Source organism: Mustela lutreola, chromosome 9 (assembly GCF_030435805.1).
Source record: "Mustela lutreola isolate mMusLut2 chromosome 9, mMusLut2.pri, whole genome shotgun sequence".
NCBI classification, from domain to species: Eukaryota; Metazoa; Chordata; class Mammalia; order Carnivora; family Mustelidae; genus Mustela; species Mustela lutreola.
The window spans coordinates 1999726-2026598 of NC_081298.1; the positions used below are offsets into that span (position 1 = coordinate 1999726).

At 60.6% G+C, this 26873-nt stretch overlaps 1 protein-coding gene across 1 annotated transcript in view; it reads right to left on the reverse strand.

The window, feature by feature from the left end:
- The window catches only part of CDH4 (cadherin 4), a 499549-nt gene that overhangs the window by 291855 nt on the left and 180821 nt on the right, over positions 1-26873 (reverse strand). The gene's annotated exons all lie outside the window — the stretch shown is intronic.

Here is a 26873-nt window from a genome sequence, read left to right on the forward strand (position 1 = left end):
TGCGTGCTTGTCAGCAGGTGAGCTCAGTTCTTGAACCTTCTGGCCCCTCGTCTACAAAACGGGAGCAGTGCCAGCACTAGCCTTGTGGCCGAGCATGGAAGTTAACCACCCAACACACGTGGCTCTCCGTGGGAACAGGTGACTGTTAGCAGCACGGGGGCGGCGGGGAGTGGGCGGCACGGGGGACCTCCCTGCTGCGAGTGTGAGGCAGACACATGTGTCTTTCCTCGTCTCTCGCAAGCCCACTGCTGGGTGGACGGGGCTCGAGGACTCAGAGAAACTGGAGGCCTAACGTAGACAGCTCTTTGCCCCCGAATGAGGCTGGGCGGGGGCGTGCGCAGTGGTCTGCGACCAGAGCAAGGAAGGGACGTGTGGAGACCCCGGGCACTGTGGAGACCGCCAGGCGGAGAAGGCAAGATGCGGGTCTGGCCATCCCGCGGCACCAAGCTCCGAGCAGAGACAGGACACCACCCAGTGTTGGTTTCCCTCCCTCCTTCGTCCTCCCAAGCGAGTCGCTAGTGCCCGGAGGGGCTTCCGCTGAAGTGGGTCTTGGATGCAGAGGACATTCCTCCTGGGGTCGCGGACAGCTCCGCCGCCTGCAGACACCTCACAGTGCTCCCTCGGCGTCGCCCGGAGGGGCCTGCCGGGGGTGGCCGGTGTGTGGGCCCTGAACCATGGGAACCATCTGGGGATGCACCGGGCAAGCCCCGGTGGGGGCAGGAAGTGGGGCCTCTCTCCGTCTCACTCCCATGAAACTCACTCCATCTCCCAGGAAAGCTCAGCCCAAATGTAGCTGCGGCTCCTCCCTCCCCCCTCCCCGCAAAGTCTGCTCCTCTAGCCTGGTCTCCTGTCACGGGAACTTCCAACCGAGTTAAATTACACAGGGGACAGCGGAGCAAATGGGCCCAGCAGGAGACCGTGGACTCCCCACCCCCCACGGGCTCTGTCCAAGGTACCATTTAAGCTTCAGAACGACAGTTATCGTTCAGAGACTGACCGGCCTGTGTCGCTTCTCATCTGGGAACACAACGCTGGCCCTGAACCGAGACTTGTGATTTCAACACACATTTCAGTGTTCCCATTAGAAAGAAGGATATATATATTTTTTAAATAAAGGATGTTGGGGGTGGAGAGGATGTGGAGAGGCAAAGAGAAGTCACTTTGTGTGCAAGAGTCTGGTTTCTTTTAGTGGAAGCACGGATTGGGGAATTTGTTTATTGTTCAACCCAAGAAATCTGTTAATGGAGGTATCCTCCGATGGCTGAGAACTGGAGGCTATGGATATGGTGGTGTTTTTTTTTTTTTTAATTCTAATTTTGAAATAGTTTACGACTCACAGCAGTTGAAAATTAGTGCAGAATCCCAGGGACTCCTCCCCCGGGCTCCCTGATGACTACGCCTTACATAACCCAAGTCCATGATCAAGAGTGGGAACAGGCCGTCGGCACGATGCTGGAAGCTCAGGCACAGACCTTGTTCAAACAACAGCGTTTCCCACATCCTCGTTTTAGACTCTAATGTGAACGGATTCCCCCACAGGCGGGCGTGCGAGAGGAAACGTGGCTCTTTCCTAGCGACAGTCTAACCCCCGCAGCACAAACCGGAAGTAGCACATCGACTAAAATGAGCTCTTGGAATGTGGCTTGTTTCTCCCCAGCTTTAATAAATGGTGCTAAGGACAGTGGGGACGAGTGTCTAGATATGGACTGATGCACGGTTGCTGGGCTTTGCGGGGAGTCTCACATTCGTCACTGGAGTGCACAGAAGCCCCCGTGCTGTCACCGAGGAGGGACAGACTGCCCTGGGGAACTCCCCTCGCACAGCGGATCCATGCAGCTCCTGAGCACTAGCTCCCCAGGGCCCAGGTGACCCTGAGGGAAGGAAGTGGACGGCACCAGCACCCAGAGCTGCACCAACCCCAGTCCCCCTGTCTGCACACCGGCTTCTCAGAGCTTTGCCCTTTGGAGGCAAGGAGCTGCTGTCTGATAACGCTGCCTATTCATACGGAGAGAGGCTCTTCCAAAACTTTGGTACTAGTTCTGGAAAACAGGTAGAACCTCGTAACTCACAGTGGTGACAAGGGGTCCCTTTGTACGTGCTTTCCCTGTGCCCAGTGGTTTCTTCTTCCTCCTCTCTGCCTTCGGGACTCAGCAGCTCTGCCGGTGGCTAGGGGGGCTTCCGGGGTCTCCCTGGGCTCTCGGTAAAGCAAAGACCCTTCCCTGAGTGCCTCTGGTCCTTCAGCCTCATAATACCTGCCATTGTCTGAAATGAGATGATTTCATACCTTGCAGGGTCTGCCAAAAAGTCAATGTGAAAAAAGTTAATGTGAAAAAAAAAGTGAGTGTGTGTGCACATGTATGGTGTGTGAACATGTATGGAGTGTATGCACGAGTGTGGTGTGTGTGCTTGCACGCTTGCATTTATGTGTTCCAGCGTGCAGCCGTGTGCGCACACCACATGCATTCCTGCAAGTAGGGATTGTGCGTGTGTGTGCACGTGTGTCTCCATAACCCTTCGTACTGGAGGACACTCTCAGCGGACCTGCTCCGTAAGGTGGAGTCCTTGGGTACGGGCAGAAGTGAGGACTCTCCCCGCTCTCATCCAGGGCCCCAAGGTGAGAATTCTCGGTGCCTCTGCTGTTGCTCAACGTGCGGAACCGAAGCAGAGTCTCCAGCAGCTGTACCTCTGCTCCGAGCTCGGTGTTCCCAGGCTGCGCTGGTAGATACCGCGGGGGCCTCCCTGAGACCATGCGTGGGCAACACTGCCCTGCTCTGGGCTATGGCTGGGATTGAGGGATCCTTCTGCCCTGGCCTCCACCTGAAAGCAGGGCCCAGCTCTCAGCACCCCTAGGGCAGACTGCCAGCCTCTCAGGAGCCATCTCTTGAAAAGGATCAAAGCCACCCCCCCCTGCCAGGCACACGCCGCAGACAAGGAGGCTGAGCGTGGCTGCCTCATCGGCCTGACAGCCCCTTGTCTGGGGGCATCTTCAGTAAAGGAGGGGCAGGGCAGGGGGAGGTCTGGCCGACAAAGCTCGCAGTGCAAGCTGAGATGCCATTTTTGGATGTGTCCTCCATTGTCCCTCCCCTGATACTCTGGTTTTCTCCCTCGGATGCTGTGAGCTTTTGGAGAACCGGCGTCTGCCGGAACTGAGGCACTGTCCCTGCCCGTGGGAGCGCCAGCTGCACTTCCCGGCTAAGAACAGGGTGGCCACCCATGGTCACGAGGGGCAGAGGGCGGGAGATGACAGGAAGATCCAGGTGACTGCCCGTGACTCTGACCCAGAGTTGCCGTCCTGCAGCGACTGTGCTGGATTCCCAGGTGGGTCCAGGGTTTGAGGCTTTCCCGCAGGTGGGTTGGACGCTTCACAGTGATGTGGCTTCTTCATGAGTCGTTCTCCAGCCCGCTGCCAGCCCGGGACACTGGGCAGTCCACGTCCGGTGCCATCGTGGGTGTCCCGAGTGCGGGTGCCGCTCCTGGCGGCGAGTGGGCGGGGCTGGGGACCACCGGTGGCCAAGGCGCTCGGCTGACTGTCGCCAGCATCTGCGGGCAGACATCCTGACTTTGCCTTATGTCTCTGCCTCTCCTACCCAACGATAGCCTCCATCACAGCGTCTTACCAAAAATTCCTATTATAAAACGTTCAGAAACGTGTATTTACGGAGCAGCGGCGGAGGGAGGTCGGGAAAACAGGAGGAGGGTGACCGAGCTTCTCAGCTCAAGTATTTCATGTTAGACACGAATCTGGTTCTGTCCTGGTTTTTCCCCATTTCTGAGGCAGGGAGGGGTGGAGATGAGGTTTTTCTCCCTTATTTTTTCCCACATTTTTAATAAGCTCCAAAAGCCAACTGTGACGCAGCTGTGTTCCTCGCCCCTCCTGCTCCCATAAAGGCGGGATTTAATGAGCTTATCAATGTGCTCCTTTGCTGCGGCTCGAGTTCCGTCAGTTGGACGAGACGGTGTCATGGGGACGATGCCGCTGCCCGGAGACAAGTTGGAAGCACGTGGTTTCATCATCGCAACCACGGAAACGGTTTGTCCTGAATAACCACGTGGTGTTTGCCTGGGTGAGTAACGGTCCGTGTGCCGCCCGAGGGCTTACAAACCACTCGCATGGCGCAGGGTGAGCAGCCGCGAGCAGCCCGCAGACCCCAGCCCTACCGAGGCAGCCAGTCGAGAGCGAAAGCCAACTGTGGCTTCGCTGTCCTTCCGCAGATGGATCTAGTCCCTCCCCGCCTTGAGAAAATCCCAGCAAGGTGTTAGGTTCTGTCCGGGCGCACGTGCCTCTGCAGCTCTCAGCCGCCGTCTCAAGTACCTTCGCCCAACGCTCCCTGCTTCCGTGTCACTCCGTCAGCAAAGCGAACGTGGCACTAAGGTTCCAGGTGGGGAAAGGGTGTGGCTCTTCCTCCGCAGGGAAGGAGCCCTCGGCTTACAGGTGGCGGGAGCAGCGCGGATGCTGGCGACCCGGAGGCACGTGGAGGCTGTCTCTTCCCCACACGGATGGCGGAACCTTGCCTGCCCAGCCCCCCAGGCCCCGCCATGTCCTAAAGGAAAGCGGCCTGAAGGTGCCTGGCACCCACCCTCGGCTGCCCACCCCACGGGACGCCCGCAGCAGGCCAAGGCGTTTCTGGAGGGGATTCTGGTGCCAAGGACAGCTCTCGACCCGGAGGCTGCGGGAGGGAGCGCTCTTCTTCTGCGCCCGGTGCTCTGCACAGGAATGGGCTCCACATGGACCTTGCAGCCGACCCCACCCTGTGCATCACCTGCCCAGAAATTCACCTGGGGAGGCACCAGACCGCAACCCAACAGTGGCTCCAAATGAGGAAACAGGCCCAGTCGGAGGCCGGTCAGACAGGCTCCTCACCGGTGTCTCTGTGGGACGCCAGCAGCTGGCGACACTAGCCGGCCTGACCCAGGCCACACCTTCCGGACGCCAGCACAGCTGTCCAGGTGTGCCCACGACTCAGCAGGTGTGCGGGCCTCCTCTCCCCTCTGCTTAGAGTAGGAGGCCGGCAAGAGCTCTGGCCCCTCTCAGCAGTAAAAGTCGGACTAACCGACCGGCCAGGACGCCCTGAAATGAGGCCTTGGTGGGGACAGCAGGTGCCTGGGCCGTCGTGAGAGCGTCCCTGGAAGACAAGCACCTACGGCCAGGAGGGGCCGCCCTGGGGACGCGGGCAGCGGCTCCACGTGCGTCCCCACCCAGGGTCCCCATGGCCTGCCTGACCGGAGGGGGAGAACGAATCAATCAATGAAAGCAAATCACCTTTTACGAAGTTAAGTAAAAGCTACTAGAAACGACGCACTGCGTGCGGCAGATTTATACTCCCCATAACCGTCCATTCCGGGATGGAAACGTCTTAATGTGATATTAAAGAAGATCAAATGAAACTGTAATGCACGTCACATTTGGAGCCAGACGCGGGAGGCCCCTCACGGTCGCACGGAGTTCCGACGTCAACCTTCCGGCGGCGGGGAGGGGGCTCTGGTGGGGGGGGCTCCGGCCGTGCAGCCCGCTCATCTGGCTCCTCTCCCCCAGCCGGGACCCCGGCCCCAGGTCTGCCCCCGCCCCCTCGTCATGCAGTAGGAAGACCCCAGCCTCCCCGCGCGAGGGCTCAGGGGGGCCGGGAGGTGGCGGCCTGGCCACATGGTGCAGCTCGCCCCTCCCCCCGTGTTGAGGGCTTCGTGGGACGGAGAAGAGGGGGCGGGGAGCACACGCTGAGCAGCAGGACGGCCTCGGCCGCGAGGAGACCCCGGCTGGGCAGGAACGGCCCGGAACCCCTCAGGCCCTTCTGTGGCTCCTGGAACTCGGGTCAGATTCGCCCACAGGCCCGAGAAGCCCCTCACGCAGCAGGAACACAGGACTTCACTCTCGGGAAAAGGGTAAAAGCTAACCGACTGGCCTTAAACCAGGTACACCAAGATCTCTGCTCCCCTTTCCCAGGAAGGTCAACTCTCAGGATGCCCTGGGGGCCAGGGCTCTGCTGGCCTCCCCCTTGGCAGGGTCTGGGCCCGGGGCTGCTGTGCTGCTCTGTGGGAGCAGAGTGGGGTCAACCCCGGAAAGCCGAGTCATCGGTAAAGGTGTGGTTAGGGGCAGGGCTGAGGAACTAGGCTCCCCGGCTCACGTCCTGGCTCCTCCAAGACCCGGCAAGTTTGCCTTTTTGTGCCTCAGTTTCCCCGTTGTGACACGGGGGTGGTGCTCGCTGACAGAAGTCCACCAGAGACCAGTGAGCGAGTTCGTGCTGTGTTCAGCTGCCGGATGCTCCGCCCAGCGTGTCTCGAGGGGACCAGCGTGGGGCTGAAGCCTCCCCCACCTTGTGACTGTCCCTTTGTCAGTCTCTTACTCCCCACATGAGTTTCCTAAAAGACGCGTCTGATCTGGTCATGCTGCCGTCGAGTGACCTCATTTTGGAGGTCGTTTTGTGTCCCCACTCTACGAGGTCCCCGAGGACGCACCAATGGGCCACGCTGTCCTGGTTCGGCAGAGCCCAGTGTCCAGCGGGGTGAGGAGACACACACGGGTCACGCACGGTGTAAGCACTGTGGGAGCCGCAGAGCGAGAGGGACGCGCCTGGCCTTGGTGGGACGGAGGTCCTTCCTCACGCCCACGACTGCGAAGGCACCGTCTCGTGGAACTATTAAGAGCCACGTTTAATTCCCGATGAGGGCACAGGCCCTTCTCTGGCCTGAAAGAGCCTCCCACGTTCCCAGCGTGGTTCTGATCCACCCTCCCCGCGAGGCCCCGGGGACGCCGTCCTCGGATCCTTGCTGACCCCGAACACAGGTGAGTGTCGCTGCCCATCTGAACACTTAATTATCCTCTTCATTTTCGTGGCACAGTTTGGGCGATTATAATCCTATTTTCCCAACGAGGCTGAAAGCTCCTTCAAGTTAATGACTTCTCACACGCAGGATGGAGGAGTCATTAAGCCTTCGGGATCTGGGGCTGGGAGGCCGGGGTGCGCGCTCCGCTTCACAGCTCCGCCGCTGAGCCTGACATCCCCGTCCCCGGGCTGATGGGACAGATGTAGGCCAAACGCCGGAGGGCCCAACCCCCCGGTCAACCCCATGAGGCGTGGCAGGGACGGGCGGCATGTATGCGGTGCCCGTCGCGCCGTGGTTTGTCCCTAGTGCTCGGTAGTGACAAGTCTACGTGGAAGGAGCCATTATTTCCTCCACTTCGGAGCTGAGGACACTGAGCCCGGAGAGCTGGAGCAACCTCCTGAAGCCTCACAGATGTCACGGGACGGACGCGGACTCTGGGGCTGGGCTCCTGATCCTCAGTTGAGCGGATCCCACCCCACTGCCTGGGAGTTGGGCACCATCACCCCTTCTACAGACTGTAAGAGTGAGTCCAGGGGTCACGGCTGTGTCTCCACTGAGTGGCCGTTTCCACTTGCCGGCACCCGTTAGGAAAACTGGAGGAGGCGCCCGGCAGCAGCAGGTGGACGGCTTTGTGGATGTGATGCTCAATAGTACGGAGCCTGAGCCATGTGACCTCTGTGGGGTCAGGGTCTCGCGGGAGCTCATAAATGGACAGGAAGGGGTGCCGGGCAGCCCAGCGGGTTGGTGGGCAGCTGCACGTCTGTGTCCTCTGAAGTGGGAACCTGAAGCCCTTTGGAGACGCCCTCGCAAGGACCTGCTCCGGGAGCGCGAGAGGGCCGTGACCCCGCTGCGTCCGCTCCCAGCACATCCCCCAGCACCAGCCATGGGACTGTCACCCTGGGGAAGGGAATCAAAGTCCCAGAGGCCAGAAACAGGGGGCGGGGAGGGGGGTGCTGAGAGATGCCCACTCTGTGTCCACAATGGGGGCAACACATTTCCCAAAAGTCACCGAGTGTTGGTAAGAGTGAGCTGAAGTCAGCTTTCAGAGACAGGAGAGAACCAGCCTATACGAGGGTCGGACGTCACTAAACGTGAAGCTCTTTCCACACAGGATGTGAAAGGGAGTCTGAGGACCCCGAATCCTGCCGGGGAAGCCCCCAGGGCAGCGGGACCCTTTCACCGGTCAGGTCACACGAGGGATGATGCTGGCACTCAGCCAAACTAGAAAGTCAGCAGGACGCGGCCCGTGGCCGCAGGGACTGTGTCCCATGAGTGGGTGGTTGGAGGGACGGCCCCATTACAATGAACGAATAAACGAGTGAATGTTGGATGCGTGGATGGACGGTGGGCAGACCGGGGAACGGACGGCCCCGTCATCACAGAAAATCCAGGTCTGTCCAGGTTCCACTCTGTCCTTCAAGGGCATGTTTTGTTCAGGGGGAACAGAGTGAGCCTCAGGGGTGGGTGGGGACTCTCCTCTGCCCCGTAGGTTGTTCTGCTTTATGAGGGGAATAATGGCGCCAGGCCTGCAGGCTGGCCGTGCAGGGCCCATGGGTTGCCTGGTTTCAGGAACTCGGGAGAGCCGGTAAAGGGAAGCCGGTGGTGGGACACTGCCCCGCACCCAGACGCACGACGGAGGATGGAGGGCTGGACCTCGCAGTGACCATCGTCACTTCCTGAAAGTTCCTTTGGAACCCGAAGGCCACATCTGCTGGGTAAAATGATGCAGTCCCCGAGAGTGACCAGGTGACACAGGCCACACCCTGCTCACGATGGGGGGGGGGGGTGCCTCAGGCCCCCATCACCAGGGACCCGACCCCAGAAAGTCCCCGCCAAGCTGCCGTGGTCACACCTGTGCTTCGGGGGGAAGAGACCAGAAAGACGTGCAGGCTCTGGACTGTGTGCCGACCTGAACTGAGAGCCGCTGCTACGGGAGCACCTCGCAGGCCCGAGCGCGGACCCCAGGCTGGCGGCGAGCGGGTTGCTTGGGGCGAAACACGGAGTGGGGGAGTAGCAGGGAACACGCTTCCATCAGTCCTGTTCTCAACACTCTGCTTTCATTACCCGTCCGTTGGATTCCTCTGCAATCCTGCGGGGGGGGGGGGGGGCACGGCCATTATCCTCGCTTCATCGTCCAGGGCGCCGAGCCGCCCGCCCAGCTCCAAGGTCGGGAGAGGCGGGGAAGCGCTCACTCTGGAGGCTCCTCGGCGGCCCGTGGGCTGCAAACGGGCACCACGGGAGGAGCACTGGCAGGCCTCCGCGGACGCCGGGCACGCACCTGTGCCAGCCCCCGCAGCCCAGCAGGTGTACGGCCACAGAAACGGGTGTTGTTCATGGACACATGAGCTCTGACATGCCCCAGGGCCATCCGCAACCAATGGGCACACAATCCTGGTCTCTGTCTGCCAGGGAAAAGCAAGCGCACGACGGACCAGCTACGCTACTCACAATGCCCCCGACGGACCCCCAAGCCCCACGTCCGGCCACAGAAGATTGTGCGCCCCAGGTTCACAGTCAGGCACACCAGTCTAGAGGGTTGAGTTTGGGCATGTGGCCAGCCTTCGGCCATGGGACGGTGGGCCCTGAGATTTGGGGTGAGGGCAGTACCTGGGATTGGGTTAGGGCGTTGGTCACACTGGGGTCTCGTTCATGAAAAGTCATCTGGCTGTGTGCTTACCACTCCCCCATTTTCTAGGGTGGTGTGGCCCAGTAAATTTAAGAAGTCCTGATTACGGAAATAGGACTCGTCGTAGGTTTGAAAGGAGACCTGCCTGATGTCCCGGCCAGCACGAGGCACTCTGGACCGAAGGCAGTTTTCTAAACAGGAGCTGGGCGTGGGCGTGCAAGTCCCTCTCAGCAACCCGGGAGCGGCGCCGTTATTTTTAGTGACCTCTCTGGGCAAGACCACGGCCTGACATTTCACCAGCATCAGGCTCTGCGCTTTTACAACCAGGCTCGCCACTATTCTGATATTTTGCTTTAAAACAGCTCGGCTGCCGAGCTGTCTGCTTAATGACCTTGTAAACTCTTCTCCGTGATGCCATAACTCGGGGACATACTGGGGACAGAGGCCACTCCCAGGGTGGCGAGTGCACAGATGCTGCCTGCCGAGTGTGGCGCGGCCCCGCCACGGTGCCTCGGTTTCCATTCCACACGGAAGCAGTTTTGTGTCTGCCGCAAGGCTGTAGACACGAGCAGCCCAAGAGACGAGGGACGGGACACTGGCGTGCGTCTGATGTGGGCTCCGTAAGGGACGGCTGTTGTCTCCGGGAGGAAGACAGGGACGGAAGGAGCCCAAGCGGGGACAGAGCACGGACGGGCCGCTCCGCCAGAACGGGATGTGTGACTCCGCAGGCCTCTCCCTGTGTACTGAGGCCCCAGGGCTGCGGGAAGAGGAGGCCTGCGTCCACTCTCCAGCCGGTGGCCTAGCAGGGGGCAGGAAGAGCGTGGCCTGCCCGCCCTCCTGACATGGGCACTTGGCACCGTGAGTGGGAGGGAGCATCTGAGCAAGGGGCCGGCTAATGGAGGTGGCACCGGGGGCCTGGCTGATAGCAAAGGGGCTTAGAGTCTTGCCCAGGGACTGGAGGCAGGTGCACGGGGCGGCAGCCTGTGTGGAAGCTGGACAAGCCGGCCTTGGGGGAAGGGAGGGAGCCCATTAGATCAGCTTTCCAAAAAGACAACAAAGTCGGATGCAATGATTTTGTCTTTGTCTGTGATTGTGCTCAACACTCGCATTTTGTGATCCTACAAAATTCTCTTCATTAAGCAAGACTTTGAACTTGAGGATCAAGGCTAGTCTTCCTCATAACCTTTCAGACTCCTACTCAAGGGTTATGGAATTGGTTCTGAGCTATGGAATTGGTTCTGTGCAGTTGCGGTTAAGAGAGAGACAGTGCCCTATGGGGGGCGGACTGCAGTGCGGCCTGGCACCTGGGGTCTGCTAGAATTTCTCTGCAGAGTGACGTTCCGTGGGCCAGAACCCACAGCTCAATCACATGCTCAGGAAGGACTCTTGGGCCAGAGCAGGGATGCCCAATCCCTGCCCACTAGCATTGATGGCTTGAAAGGGAGGGGGTCCCCTTCCTTCTGCTGCAGAGGCACAAGGTACCCTACCTGGCTGGCTTTGCGGGTGGGTGTGGCCAGTGGGGCTCTGTGGGCCTTTGTGGACCGCTGAGTCCTTCCGAGCAGACTCAGGCCATGCAGGAGAGGCGGCCCCCCCGCAACCCCGGACCCGGGAGTGCGTGTGGAGGAGGAGGGCGGACTGGACGGCAGGACGCTGGGCTGGCTGAGATGCCAAGCCTTTCTGCTGGCTCCAAACGTGAAAGGAAGAAAATGCTGCACTGCACACTCACTTTTCTCCCATCTCAACACACGATTCTGAGCCTTGTGCTGAGCCTGATATTTTGAGGGCAGCGTGGGGACAGTGGCACCTGGTTTCCAGGGTATGAACCAGCCCCTTGGCCCAAGGCTCAAGGCTGTGCAGCGGCCAAGGCAAACTGTCCTGCGAGCCCCGTGAGACCCGGCCCTTCACGCCAGCCCACAGCGGCCGCCGTGCACCTCTCAACGCCACGTCCAGAAAACATCACATTTACGATCGTCTAAATCCTCTGGACCACAATTCCAGAGCTGCTCTCGAGATGATGAATATTGGGGCCAAAATTCCATCCGCATTTTCCGAGGCAAAATAAATCTACGGCTCTTAACTCCGCTTGCCTGCTGAGGCTCCTGTCAGTATATCACCGGCCAACTGCGGGCCCCGGACATACGTGGCTTCAGTAAAAATCTGGTCACTCAGTTAATGGCCTTACCCCTGCTCGGAGGGAAGCGGGTGGACCCTGGGGGGAAGAGGGGTGAGCAGGATGGGGACAGCCATCCTCATAAAGGGGGCAGTGGCTGCTGGAGGCAGGGGCCTTGTCCCAGCCGTGCAGACGTCCCCGGGTGCGGCTCTCAGAGTCTGCATGTGGACCGGCTCCCAGGCAATCCCCCAGCCTGGAGGCAGCTCGCAACTAGGGAAGATTCATGCCGGAGGCCTGGACAGCAGCTGCCGTGGCTCAAAGGGCACGTGAAAGAGACACAGACAGCTGATCCGAGATTGGACTCTATGTGCGCGAGAGGCGGGGAAGGAAGCTGTAATCCACTAAGGCTTCCTGGAGGAGGTGATGCTTGACGTTGGCCTCGAAGGGCGATATGCGTGACGGGTGCCGGGGCCAGGAAGGCACGCGGTGGGGCAGGAGTGTGCAGGAGGCTCTGCGCAGAGGGAGGAGGGGTGTGGGAGGGGGAAGGGCTGAGCGCCGGCCCCCGCGGCCTCCCGTCTCACACTGCGGAGGGAAGGACACCCCACCATTCCCAGATGCTGACAGACAGCACGTTTTCCACGCACAGCTGGCGCTTCAGGACGTTACGGAACGAGCGTCGTATTTTAGGGGTAAGAAAGGAGAGAGCGAGAAGCGCGGGGGGTTCCATGCGGTGAAGGTTCTCATTAAAATCAATTGTAAGCTTTGCTAATGGCTGGGTTAACATCGTTTGGAGATCATTGTAAATATCAGCTGTGTCTATATTCAGCGTTTGAAATCCCCTTATTGAAGGCCTGTATAGCTTCGTGTGTGTTTTCCAGTGAAGCGTTATTCATTTAAAGTTGTTTGAAAATCTGATCAGAAAGATCTCCAACCCAGAAATTTAGTGATTTGAAATGCGCTAGTGCCTCTGCTCCCGTGTGCTCCTTTGGAGGGATGCTTAGCAAAAGGACAGCTCCAGGAGGGGCGGATCTGGCGTGGGGACGGGGCTCCTGGACCGGCCGCAGCCCTGCGCTCCGCAGAGCTCTCATCTGTCCCGGGGGCTGTGATTGCAGCACGAGGCCCTGCGGGCGCGGAGGGGAGAGCTGGTTCAGAGCTGGCAGGAAGCCGAGTTTCACCTTCACCCCGGGGCGGGGCGTGCACACTTATTACCTGAATGCCCTCGTCTGCCTGGTGGGCTGGTGATGTCCTCCGGGAGAGAGAGAGGAAGAGGTGTCCCATATCCATCCCGCTGCGGCCTTACGTGGGGGAGCAGTCTGGGGGGTCAGGGGTCAGGGGGTAGCTGGTTTCCCATCATGGCTCCCCAACACGGCCATGTGGTTGGACATCCGCTGCCAGGCTGTGTGGGGGTTACGGACGAGGCTGTGGCAATGTGCGCCCCATGTCGTCCTGGGGGAGGCGGAGGTGGAGGCGGAGGCCGAGGCCACCGACGGGTGTCGGCACCCGAGCTTCAGATTCCGCGTCTGGGACAGTCACCGAGCGGGGCTGTGGCTGGCGGGCGTGCGAGCCCGGGAATCGCCGAGGCACAGAGGCCCCGCCTGGTCCACACCACCAGCTGCACTTCTCCCAGGTAAACCCAAATGCGGGGACCCCTGGCCGAGGTGACACTTCACATCTTCTTTCTGTCCCCTCCCCTGCCACGCCTTTACTGTGGTTCCCCTCCAACACGCGACATCTGAAACTCGGCCACGTTTTTCTTCATGGATAGACGGTAAATGTCTGGAAAATTCCTCCATTCCTGACCAGTCACCTATGGCAAAGGAGTTCTCTGTATCTGCTCTTGAGAACGGCCAGGAGGGCTGCCGGGCAGCTGGAAGTTCACCGGACGCCCTCTGTCTGCGCGGGCACATTCCGGTTTCTGCCTGCCCGGACTCTGTCTTCAGGCCCTGCTGCGTCTGCCAACCCAGCCCTGGGCAATGGCGCAGCCAGGCTGTGCCCCACGGCCGGGTGGCTGGCCGTCCGCCGTCTGGCTGTCCGTGGGGGCTGGGTGTCTACGGCCCCCCGACAGAGGTGATTGCACACGTGAATCTGCGATCCCCGGTCGCCCATCGTGTGTGTTCCCTCAGTGGCTGCTGTGCTCGGTGTGCCCGTGTGCGTGCGTGAGCTCGGAGACCCTGCGGGTTTTACTGCCAGGCTGCCAGAGAGACTCTCACACAGGGAGAAACGAGCCCCGATCGCTTAGTTTTGACCACGCTCCGCTCGGCGCCGCTGCCTCTGCCGTGTGAATCAGCTTCCTGTCGCCTCGGCCCGGCAGAGCGGCAGGTTAAGTGGCCGAGTCCACAGAAACACATCATGCCGCCCGCCTCCACGAGTGACCCACTTCCGCAAGTGCTGGCAATGGAGGCCAGAGTGGGTCGTCAGAAGGGGATGAGGAGGGCGAGGAGGAAGCACCTCACGAGCGGTCGCTGTGGAAACGCTCCAGCGTGGGCCTCGGAGGACAAACCAAACACTGGAGCCGTGTTTTCGAGACGCATCGGCTCCCTGAGGAGCGGAAGCGACCGGCCGCCCGTCCCATGCCCTCACGTTCGCCGTGGCGGAGCCTGGGCCAGCTTGGCCTGCGGCGGCCCCGGTCCACGCAGTGCTCCGGCCTCCCCCGAGCGGGCCACCGGCTCCTCGCCCGCCAGCGCGTGGGGACACAGGGACACAGGCAGGAGGACCAGCTTCCAACAGCTGGGGATGCTTTCTGCCCCTCGGAGACCCAACACCGAGAGGCCCTCGGGCCACGTGGGGCGGGTGGCGTCTGCTGCACAGAATCCATGTCTGAATTCACTTCCGGCTTGAGGACAGCGCTGTGTTTCCGGAGGGAGCATTTGCTTATGTGCTGATGGCCCTGTTGATGGCCGGATAGCCCCCACCTTTAGTGGGGTGTCTTTAGTGACACCAAGACGGTGCTGTGTTCCCACAACAAGAAGGGGAAACGGCACGATGTGAGCCTGCGCCCCTGTGTGGTTTCCCTCGGCGAACCGCCGGGCACAAAGTCGACAGCACGGGCCGGAATATCGCACGGCCGCGGTTCTCCTCCCCAGGTAGAAGTCCCGGTGCGTTCGTTGACCGCGTTTGTTGCCAAAACAGCCTTTTAATTTTAGAGTGGTTGTGAATTTGCAGAAAAGCTGCAAACACAGCCCAGAGAGCCCCCCACACTGTCCGCACCGGCCTTCCCCTCCGGCCGACCTCACGCGTGCGGCCGGTACGGTCAGCAAATGGATCCGGACCCGTGGTTAGAAACTAGACCCGTTCTTCATTCAGACGTCCTCGGGACCCCACTCGGGACCCCACAGGACCGCCCGTCTGCGCGTCCCCTCAGGCTCCGCTGGGCTGTGACGGTTCCTTGGACTTCCCTGTGGCACGGTGAGCCCGGCCGGTACCTGTTCCGCACACTTCCACCCCAAAAGCACGTAAGCCTGCAGAAGAGCCGCGTGCCCGGGCCTCAGGGCACCTTCCCCTTGGTCTCACACCATCGTCGAAACCCTTCCTCTCCATTTGGATTCCTGGCTCCAAATAAGAACTAAAAATAAACCAAATCTACTTACAAAGTAGATGTTGAGTGAGCTAATCTGAGGCCGCATTATCTGCAGACGGTCATTATCATCAAGAGGGCTCCGTGTTGTTCTGCACTTGCCTAATTAGATGTGGCACCAAAAGCTATTCTGGCTTTTAGAAAAATTACCTTTGGAGAAAGTGTCTGTATTTATAAATCCTGTGTGTGTGTATGTGTGTATGTTTATTTTCGGTTGTTGCATCGGACTTAAGAAACTATATTCTTCTGAAAAACTCACACAACATGTTGCAAATTTACTCAAGCCAACAAGAAAACCCAACTCTCTCCATAAGGGTGTGTGTCACTAGGGCCACACGGCAGAGAAATCGGGTGGTGGCGGGACCCTGCGTTGAAGAGCGGCCTCGTGTCTGCGGGCGGGGAGGGGGGCGGGGGCCGGCGCTCCGTGCGTGTCCTGAAGGCCCCGGGCTGCATGGCCGCCTTGCACCAGTCCCCTCCAGCCCCCCGCAGAGGAGCAGGCCCCGATCCACTGATGGGGTAACGGGTAGACAGCCCTTGCCCCGAGACCCCCCTCACGGCCACTCGCGGACCACCAGCCTTGCTACATGCAGGTCTGTGGGCAGCCTGGTGCGCTGCTCCACGTTTCCTTCACCACGAGCCACACAAACAGTCACTGAACTCATTCTTCATACACTTGGGCCGACTCACGGGGTAGGAACACGCGGGGGGAGGAGTGACACGGACGCGCCACGCTTCAGTGGCTTCTCCCCACGCCCCGTTTACCAAGTGAGCCCGGCATCGCAGCCGCACGAGAACCAGGTCGGCAGCGGGAACGGCCCCGCAGGCACAATGAACGTTTCCCTGTTCCAGAAGAGTCCGTGTCGCGGGCTGAGCTGTGTCGGACCCCATCCTGCAAGGACAGAGCACGGCCTGGGGCTCTGGCTCTCGCTCGCTCCACACATGAGAAGGGGCACGGAGGCTTGTCCGTGAGTGTGCGGGGCTCCTCCCGCGTAATTCAGGGAGAGGCTCCCCTAGGACAGGGGCCCACATGCTCCTGCTTGCTCTCCCCATCCCCCACGTGCACAGGTAGCCCGACGATAAGTCCCACTGTCTTTGCTCTTACCGGCACCGGGGACCTGATGGGGGACCGGGGACAGCCTGGCGGTTGCTCCCAGCACCTGCCCCTGTCCTCCTGCATGATCACCGCCTCTGGACGTGAGTGCATCAGGTTCTCCCCGACCTGCCACATGTCATAGGACGTCCCCACTTCGCCCCGGGGAAGGTCTGACGGAGACTGGAAGGGACAGACAGGGGCGTCTGCGTACAGCTGTGGTGCGAGCCACGAGGCCCTCCCCTGAGCACGTGGGCAGGGGGTGCCCGGCTCCCCAGCAACCGCACACACGCACTCCTGGAAGTGACGATGCCCTCACGTGCTCTCTTTGCTTTTCCCACCGACAACGATGTCGTGGCCGTCCTGTGCTGGGCCGGGTGCCAGGCGTCGCGACACACGACAGCCCGGTCCTGGTCCTCGGCCCAGTAAACACGTGTCGTTGCATGTTGGGCACGACCTGTGAGGGCGGTACATGCTCTGTGGCTCACGGGCTCCAGTGGCACGTCAGAGTCCAACTGCCCAGACCCCGGGTCGGGGGCCGGGCTTCTCCACCCACGGGGTTTCTTGGTCTCCGCAGGGTCACGAAGCAAAGGCCGAAAGTAAGTCGCATCCAAGCCCCTTGCTCCGCGGGCAGTGGACTGGGTTCCAGAGCTGCTACCCCCGCGGGGGCATAGCTCCCGGCGAGCCAGGGACGCGGGGCCATCTTCTGAGCATTTAGGGGTGACTTTGAACCTCCCCCCGCCGATAGCCCCGTACAGTCACGGCAGCGGCCCTGCTCCTCGCCGCCCCCCACCCCTGCCAGCGGCGTCCCCCTCCTTCTAGCTCTAGCCCCTGCCTGTGGCGGCCGCGGGCACGCCCCGCACACCTCACATCACAGACCTTCCTTCCAAGACAGGAATGAAAGCAGATGTGAATTTAAAAATAATTTCTGCAAGAAACATAGCCCCGAGCCCTACGTCTTCAGCAGAACGTTAAACAGGGAAAGCAGGAGTGCTGAGCCGCGTCTGAGAAGAGGGCACCTCCCCACACCTCGCGCGCTCGCCGCGGCCTCGTCGCTTTATCTTTCTTCCCCCATTAAATCAGACGCTCCTTCTAAATCAGGCCCTCGGGGCGGAACCGGGAAAGTGATGAGCAGGCAGTGCGTGGGGACGAGGGGGGCGTGCGCGTCCCTTGCCGCCGACTCCGGGCCGAGATCAAGGGGAACATTGCCGCGGAGCCACGTGGAGCCACGGAGAAAGAACGGATGTAATTGTGTTTCTGGTACCAATTAGGTCATTAGTCAGATTGGCACGTGGCAAGGACACCGGCTGCGGCGTGTGGATGGGGCCAGCCCGCGGGCGAGACCCGGGACCACGAGGGTTTGCCCGGGAAGGACCCCCCTTCCCCAGTGGCCCGGCCCCCGCTTGGGTGAGGAGCGCAGCGGGTCATGGAGCATCGTGCGGTCCCGCTTGGCTGCAGAGCTCCTCTGGGCCTCGGTTTCCCCATCTGCAAGGAGAGAGTCAGAACCACAGCTCCTCGCGGGCTTGAGGGTGAGCCCCTGAACTCGGCACACCGCCCATTTCAGCCGTCGGTATCAGTGTTCCTTAACTCAACGTTCACGCGGTATCCGTGTCCATTCCTCTCAAGCTCCCGTCATTGGTGAACTCGGGGTCTCTCAGCCCGGGCCCTGGCGACATCTGGGAGACATCTGTGTCTCCCTCGCGGGTGGTCCCACACAACGCAACGCGGGATGTTCAGAAGCATCCTGGACTGCTCGTTCTGGATGCCGGCGGACGGACGCTTCCCTGGGGAACTCTGGGCAGGGCCGCAAACTCCTGGGTGTGGGCCACCCCGGCTGGGAGCCCCTGCCTTACAGGTGCCGCCACACAGAGCCCGGTGCGGGGGGTCCCCCCGGGATAATGTGTGAGGACGTTCCGGAGCCTCCTTGCAGCAGCACACGCACCTCTGGCCATGGAGGTGGAAACACAAGGTCTCCAACAGGAATCCGATAGGATGCCTTTGCCTTCTGAACCCCAGACCAAGCTGGTCTTGGGCCAGATGAAGACATAAATGTCCCCGGGCAGTCACGTGCCCTGGTCCCAGGGGTGTCCAGCCACAGAGTGACCCCACAGTGTCGGGAGGGTTCCACAACACCACAGGAGCCGAGCCCCGGGGACGCCAGTGCCTCTCCAGACACCCGTGACTAGTGAGGTCCCTGTTCCAAGGACAGCAGGTCCCTGAGCCAAGCTGGGGCACAAGTGGGGCCCCTCAGTGCCGACTCAGTGAGCTGGAAGGAGCTGCCGGGAGCGCAGGCAGGGAGCAAGGAAGGGGGTTTCCTGAGAAAACCAGCCACCACCAAGGGCGCTCTCGGTTCACCTGCAGCCTCCCTCCCCCCGGGCTGAGCCAAAGACGCACAGAGCTTCACCGTGACACTAAGTGGTGATCCTCAAAGGGAACCTGAAAAATCATCCGTTTTTTCTGCAGACTCACCCAACGGGCTGAAGGACACGAGGCCGAGGCTAGGGAAGTGACCCAGCTCACTCAGAACGTGGCGACCGCCACCACCGCCTCGATCGCGCCGCGGCTAGACGGCACAGCTGGACGCAAGGACCTCATGTGACCTGTGACTTATGTCCTTCCACAGACGCAGGCAGGCAGGCGAGGGCCGCCCCCACCCCTGCCCCAGACACGGAACCTGCAGGACACAGCCCAGCGTCCACAGTCCCACTATCCTGAGAATACAACAAGCCGCGTTTTCAAAAGAGCTTAGACTTACTTTGTTGAAATCATTCTCTATTTTAGGAGCTTTCCCCCTGTTTTTGTTTGTCCTCATCTTAAAGAGAGTCCCGCACATTTGCAGTTAGGTCTCACCCTGGGCCCGCTGGCCCCCGAGGCCCCGTGGGAGCTGGAGCGATGCCCTCCCCCTCAGCCTGCACGTCTTTGCCCCAGAGGGCCTCAGCCGACCGTGCGTCCTGTTTCGTAAGCAGTTTCTCCACTCACGTCCAGCACCCCAGGACCCTGGCTTCCCAGTCTCTCGTAACACGACCGTCCGGCCCTTCCCCGTGCATCCCAGGGCGAGCCCCACCCACTGCGTTCCCAGATTCTCCCCTGGATCCGCGCAGGCCACGGGGGAATGTTCACAGGGGCAGGTCATCTTGGGTTCCAGAAAGTCAGTGAGTTTTGTTTCAATGTTATCCACACCGTTTTATTAGGTGAGATGCCAAACAGCCCCGTAGAACGCTCCCGGTGTTTGTCTCAAAGCTTGGAGCTGGGGGAGGCCGGCCTGGCCCCCACGCCCCCAGCTGGGGTGAGACCTGATCGTGAATATGGAGGGCGTATTTTCGGTCTTCTGGCTGGAGTACTTTCCACCAGGCATGACACAGAAGGAAGACTCGCTCTCTGTCACGAGGGCACAGGGCCCTCTACTCCCTGGACACAGGGAAGCTCACCGCCGTGGTGAGGCTCCCTGTGGCACACAGGACGGCCCCCCAGCAGGAGGGGCCGGGTGAGCTCAGACAGGACAACCGTCACCTCTAGCACGTTTCTGCTTTGCCCTTGGCCGTCCATCTTCCCCCGATCCCTGGAGCTCTTCCCCGTGCTCACCCTACGTGACACGAGGTGGGTACGTGGGAACACGCGTCACCGCCCACGCGGGAGGGCTAAGGGCTGGGCTTTGTTGTTTTCTTTCTAGGACAGCAGCATGAGGAGATCTGCACACAGGCTTCGAGAGAGCGAGAAAGGCCCCACTGAGACCAGAGAGGACTTCCCCACACAGCTCAGGTGCCACAAGCGCGTCTCCTGCCACACCAGCCTCACGCTGCGTCTCCTGCCACACCAGCCTCACGCTGCGTCTCCTGCCACACCAGCCTCACGCTGCGTCTCCTGCCACACCAGCCTCACGCTGCCCCCAGCGCTGTCCCCCAGGCAGCAGGACAGACTTAGAGCTACTTACAGATTTTGTTTTGAAATGAGAACACCTCCGAGCTAGTTGCCACAAACCAAAAGAACCATGTTAGCCTGGAAGGAGCCCGCTCAAGGACACCCCGGGGAAGCAGAAAACAACACCAGTGTCCGAGCCACCAGGTCACACTCAGCAGAGCAGACGGACCCTCCACTGGGGACGGGGGAGGGGGCTAGGAAGGGTCTCCCTCCAGGTGTGAGCAGGTCCGAAGTTCACACTGAAATCCCGCGCTCTGGGTCATCTGGGCCTCACGGATGGCCTCGCAGTGGAGTCTACCCACTTTCGTTCCTTTTTCTAAAGGTTTATTTACGTACTGGAGAGAGAGAGCACGGAGGGCAGCGGCGGAGGAAGAGGGAGAGAGGGTCCCCAGCAGACCCTGTGAGTGCGGCGCCTGACGGGGGCTCGATCTCATGACCCCGATCGCGACCCGAGCCGAAACCATGAGTCAGACGCTGAACCGACCGAGCCCCCCAGACACCCCAAGTCTAACCACCCTCTCTGCTGGTTTCTCCGGCCAGAGAGCCCGGGGGCTCCTGCTCTGGTTCGCTGCTCGGCCACCTCCCTCCCACCCCACCCTCGCGTGCACACGTTAGCGGCGTCACAGACCCGGAGACGGGAGCGGCATGGCTCGCGCACGGTAGCGGGGGCAGAGGCGCTCACTGGTCCTCCCGGCTCCCACGGGACCTTCGCTCGGCACCCACGAGGGAGCCGGGGCCGCCGAGACACGTCCTCGCAGGAGAGGCGGGTGTGTGAAGGGCACACGCATCCGGCTGAGCCGCGGTCACTTACCTAGGAAGGAGAGAACAGAAAAGCTTCGTTAGTGGGGTCTGGCCGTGCTCCCCTCTGGCTCCCTAATGATGGGGGTGACCCTGACCGCTGGAGTCCGGTTATCGCAAGCATCCCAGAACCCAGGTAATCTGCAGGGCGTGGCATGCTTTCTAGACCACACTCCGCACCCGCCGTGGAGCCTGTCCTGAGTCGCACATCCAAGAGGGCCGTCTCCCCGTGGTGGAGACAGGTGCCCTCAGAGGCAGCGGGGCCAGCAGGCTGAAGGAGGCTCCTGACTTCTGGGCCACGATTCTTCCAGCTGCATCACTAAAACCACTAAAGTTATTGCTGAGCTGCATGATGCCGGGTGAACAGCAGTAAGCCAGGGCATTTCCTACAGGGTCTAACTCCGTCTGTCTCGGGTTCCCTGCGTTCATCCTAACGGCTCTGCCGCACAGAAGCCGACAGAATAACGCATTATCTATGTTGTCCTCAGCTGCACGCTGGAAGGGGTCATCAACACTGAACCTGTGAGGCTTTAACATCAGCCATGGAGAAGCCGCTTGAATGAAGATGGTGGCTGCGGGGCCCGCGGGGCCTGCAGGGCCTCCCCACCTGGGCTTTTGTCCCACTCCAAGCATAAGCAGGAATGAGCGGTCTAGGGCTCTACCAAACACAGAGATCATCCACTGTCTAGAAGAGAACGTTAATTCTCCCCTGACCACATTGGTCTCCTGGAGAGCCAGGCCCGGTGCAGGATCACCGAGCTAAGTGCTCAGATCTTCAAGCACAGTGAGCTTGCATTTCCCATCTCCAAGGCAAGAGGGTTCATGCGGACACCTGCCTGTGCCCACGTGGGGCCCGAGACGCCCAGTGCACCTCTTGCATCCAGGCTTTCTCGGGATCCCGGGCCACCGGGCTGGAGGACAGGTGCTCGACTGGCCAACGGTCTTAACACGACTTACAAAGATGGACTAGGAACATCTATGGGAAATGCCCCCACTTGGCCCCCCTGCCAGAGAGGCAAAGTCTCTTTCGAACTCCTTCCCATGCTACGCGGGCGCAGGGGCTCCCCGCGGGCCTCACATCTCCACGCCTCCAGGGCAGGAGCAGAGCGGCAACACGCACCCACGTCCCTTGTCCCGTGTCCTTCCTTCCTTTGCAAGCGCGCACAGACCATGTGTCCCCGGGAGGCGAGCCCTGTCGTGGGCCGAGGTGGACCCTGATGTCCGGGTGAGGCAGGCACCAGCCTCAACCCTGCTAGGCATTGCGTGTGCATGTCCTCGGCTGGGACAACACGCGGTCTCCGTGAGCGCACCCTGCATGTGAGCTGACTCCCAGGTCAGCGTTTCAACCCACCTGGGGGCTCCGGAGGCAAGGGTGAGTAATGACTTTGTGATGTGTGGCCGCCACGCTGGGGCCGCCTGTGCCCTCCGTCCGTCGCTACCCCAGAGACGCTATTAAAGATTTCATTTCCACTTCCCAGCGCAGCCCGTGCTGTCTTCATTATCTGACAAACACAACAGTAATAGAGACAGATTCCCGACTGCTCCGCCATGCCGAAGCCAAAGGAGGTCCCCCACCGCTGGGCGACCCCACGTCTGAGGGGGACACCCCGGTGGCTCCTGACAGGAAAGTAAATGTTCTCACACCACGGGCCACTGTCACGGCAACAAGAGTCATCATGAACAATAACAGAATGGCCCAGTGACAGCTCAGTGACACCTGAGAGGGGCTGGTGCCCCTCTGAGAGCTTTGGGTGGATGATCCCACTGAGCCTCGGACACAGAACTGCCCCCACAATCTGGGGAAGAGCACACGAGGCTCGGAGGTGTGAGAGAGCCAGGATCAATCGGAGGCTTGTGGCCTACTCAAGGCCTGGGTCACTGATGTGGCCCCCGCTCCAGGGGAGTCTCACTGCAAACCACTGTCCCCACAGGTCCCCACACACACAGGTCTGTGGGATGGCCAGCCATGCTGAGCGAGTCGAGCAACCGTCTTCACACAGCCTGACGCTTGGCTCGCTCACCCACGCGCCCAACCCCACTGTTCAGGTTCATGGCTCACGAGTGAGGGCCCCAGGGCCTTTGCTCAGCTCTGCTCCCTTTCACAGAGGAGACTGAGCCTGGAGGACAGAGTTTCCCCAGATCCCGGGTGAGGGTCCTGTGTGTTTGCGACTCAGCTGCCGAGCGGGGCAGGTGACGAGACTCAGCACCGTGGTTCTGTTCTTGGGAGTCTATCTTAATAGCCAAAGCTTATATATGGAGGGGAATTAAGAATTCAGCAGTTATTCATCGGAATTATTTTCAAAGAGGTAATAAACCTGGAGCCGGGCTATCCCTAGAGCTGGCTTACGTCTGTTATTAAAGTATTGATATTTACAGGGTAAGGAGAGTCTGAGTGTAGGATTGTGGTCACCCACGACAGACACCGTGAACGCCCTCTCCCGCTGGACCACAGACAGGCTGGGCCGCGACCCCTCTCCCTCACTGGTGTCTGCGCCCGTCCTCCCTCGGCTCTGCCTCAGTTTCCCCCTGAATGAAGCTTCCAGTAGACTGTGGTGTACACGTAATCCCTAGAGCCACCCTAAACCTACGTTAAGGGCAGAAGACTCGAATACATAACAGAATCCCAGAAGAAAGCATAAACGTCAATTAACATAAGAAGGAAGACGAGAAAAAGCGGAGTCACCAAGGGAGGCAGACAGAAACACAAAGATGAAGGGAGAGCCCCAACTCCAACAGCATTAACGACAAACCTGCGGGGCACACGTCCCTGTCCCAGGGGCACGTCGGCACCCAGACCCTCGTGTGTGCAGAGACGGGAGTGGGAGGAGCACAGGGGTCGGGTCATGCACCCCAGTGGACAGCAGGTGGACGGAGGCCGCGGCCGAGGGGTCGGGTCATGCACCCCTGTGGATGGCAGGTGGACGGCAGGTGCACAGAGGCCGCGGCCACCGCTCTGACGTCTGACGACGAGACGACGCACGCGGCCCAGAGCGCCCACCAAGGACAGCCGAGAACACCTGCCCCAGCGGCACGTTTACCGCTGGTCGTGGCGGCTTCGTGCATCACAGTCGCACACGGGCAACAACCTTCGTCTGGTAAAAGGCAAAACCAAGACCAAACCCGAGGTCGACCCGAAACAGGTGCACTCATGGGGGACACACGGCAGGCGAGCGACGGAGAAACGTCACAACAGAGACGGCCTCTGGGGCTGGGTGGGGAGGGACTGGGCACAAGAGGACTTTCTGGAATGTTCCGTGCCCCGAGGGCAGTTTTGGTTACTTGCGTGTGCGTTTGTTGCCTTTTCCTCTCGGTAAGCGTCGGCTTCAAAACGTCAGCCAATCCCGAGCTCCTGCTAACAAGGTGCCCGTGGCCCCTGTCTGGGCCCTGTGCTGCCATCTGGGACCCAGACCAGGACGGTGACGTGGGCATGGGTGTGGCCAGAGGCCACGCAGCCACACCCTCAGGCAGATTGTGCACAGGGGCGGGGTGTCCAGGAGCTCCTGGCTCAGCTCCTCCCAGAGTCTGAAGGGCTTCACGGTAAAGAGGAGGGGAGATCCTGCGGTGGCCCCCCCAGGCCCCGCAGCAGGTGGGAATGTCCAGAATGTTCTCTTCCTCCTGCTCCCAGCTGCCGACCCCCTCTCTCGCCTCCCATAATGTCCGTGTGTGTGTGACGCGGCAGGTGCGCTCTGTGTGGGCCTCCACACCCGGCTCCGGGGTTCCAGGCTCTGTCTGCTGGCCCTGACGTTCAGGTGGGCTCCCTGAGGACAGGCCTCTGGCTGCCTCGGTCTCCCCAGGGCAGACAGGGCCCCTGGCAGACGGCGCCTACCCGAAGACTGGATTCGGTGAACACATGCGGGCCACCCTGTGTGTGGCTTGTCACGTTAGAGGTGCCCAGGAAGCCACACGCTCGCAGGGTCCACGGCCGCGGCATGCTCCCTTCTGGAAGGAAGGGGCAGCCCGAGAGCAGGGAACGGCTGCTCCCAAGGAGGGAATGATGCCAGTTTGACACAATCCTTTCTCTCCCGGGCCTGGTTGCCCAAGATTGATGCCTTCGACGAGATGTCTCTTAGAAAAACTCTAAACTGCTACGTAATAAAATCCATTAGAGAATAATCCAAGTCCCCACGTATAGATTTTTGCAGATACAGAATGTTTTAGGAGAGTTATTCCCTCGCACGTGTTTTATTAAAAGGCCTGGCGCTCAACGTCGCTCTTCTTAAAACAAAATTACTACCTGCAAGGAAATAGCTGTTTTAGAAAGAAAGGAAGGGGAAAAACGCTTCCCCGCACGCCTTCTGGATGTCATTCCGAGCTGTTTATTAAGTACTGAAGGGATAATAGATAACAACGCATTTGTTAAATGACAAAACTTCAGATACAAAGGCTCATTTATGCGTTTCTTTCAGAGCAGCGTATGATTTTCTAAATCTATTCGAGGTTTATAGATTTTAGTGATCTGCACACAGCGTGTGAGGGCAGAGATGGAGACTTCGTTAGCCAGTCTAGAAAAAACAAGGGAGACGAAGGCAGGATTTTATGCAAATCTCTTAACTTTCAGGATGGACAGAAGCAATTCGTTTTAAGACAATCGGGAGCCAGGATGGAACCTCTGGGGTTCCCGGGGCCTCACGCACACTGTCCGTGGAGACCGTTCCAGTGCTCCAGGGGGCACAGCCGCCGACACCAGGCTCCTCCGTGCAGCAGTGGGGGACGAGCTGAACCAAATGCCCACTCCCCTCCCCCTGCTGTCCTGCCTGCGGTAACGTAGCGGCCAGACCCTCCCGCAATGGAAACTGGCATCTCAGTAGGTTTTAGGTCTTGCTTTAATGGGCGATCCTACAGGTCACAGAGGACCCCAGAGTAGGGACCAGGGGCCTCCTCTGGCTCCACAGCCCACGAGACCGGGCTCACCGGCGCCCCCATCACGGAGGGACATGTGCTGGGTCTGCTCACTTCTGTGGGGGGCCCGACCTCAGGGGGTAGGGGTGGGGTGGGAGGGCCCGTGACGCCGGTGGGCCAGTCGCCACCCTGTAAGCCCGGGCAAGGCAGAGAGGACCCATGAACCCTGCCGGCCCACCAGACTCTGCCGCACAGCTCCGTGGACTGCACTGTGGTCCTGCCTGCGGACCACCACTCCCGGGGAGACAGAAGCGCTCGGTGCCTCGACCCGTGCTGGTGGCACCGCCTCCGCTGTGCGCGAGAACAGACGACACGGCCCGTGGGGCTGAGGTCACTGAGGCTTTTCCCATTTCAGCTCGGTGCCCTTCACACGCGGCCTGTTTTTTCAGAATGTGTTCCTACGGGCAAGAGAGGCCACGGCCCTCGGAAGGGAAGCTTGCTCTGCGAGAAGCAAACCCGCAGAACCTCCAGGTTACTCCCGCGCATCATCCGGGAGCGGGGGAAGCAGATCTACAGACCGGGCGGCGTGCACGCAGCCCGTCACGTGGACCGTGGGCTCTGGGAGGGTCCGCGCTGAGCGTGTGCGGCTGGCCTGCATGGGCTTCCTCCAGAAAGAGGTCGGAGAGGGAGGGGGCCGCTCGGCTGCACTGGGTGGGTCTGATGGTTCGCTTGAGTCCTGGGGTCAGTGTCCAGACTTCACTCAGCCCCGCGGGGCTCCCCACACAGGGCTGAATGCAAGCTGTGGGCCGACCCCCCCCCCCCCCCCCGGGGGACCACTGTGGCTGCTCAACACCAGACGTGACGCTCCACACCCACCCGTCAGCCCCCGGTTCTTTCCTGGCCCCGCCTCGGGGAGGACCCGTGCGGAGGCAGCCTCCGGCCGCTCCACCGTCTCAGCCTCTGAACACCCGCCTGCCATTCGGGCTGAAGGTGCAGCTCTCTGCCGGCGACCAAGCTGAACGCTCATGTTGTGCTCACAACCTCCTCGCTTTCTGACACCGTCACGTGTGCTGACTGGGGCGTCGTGCCCTGTGCTATG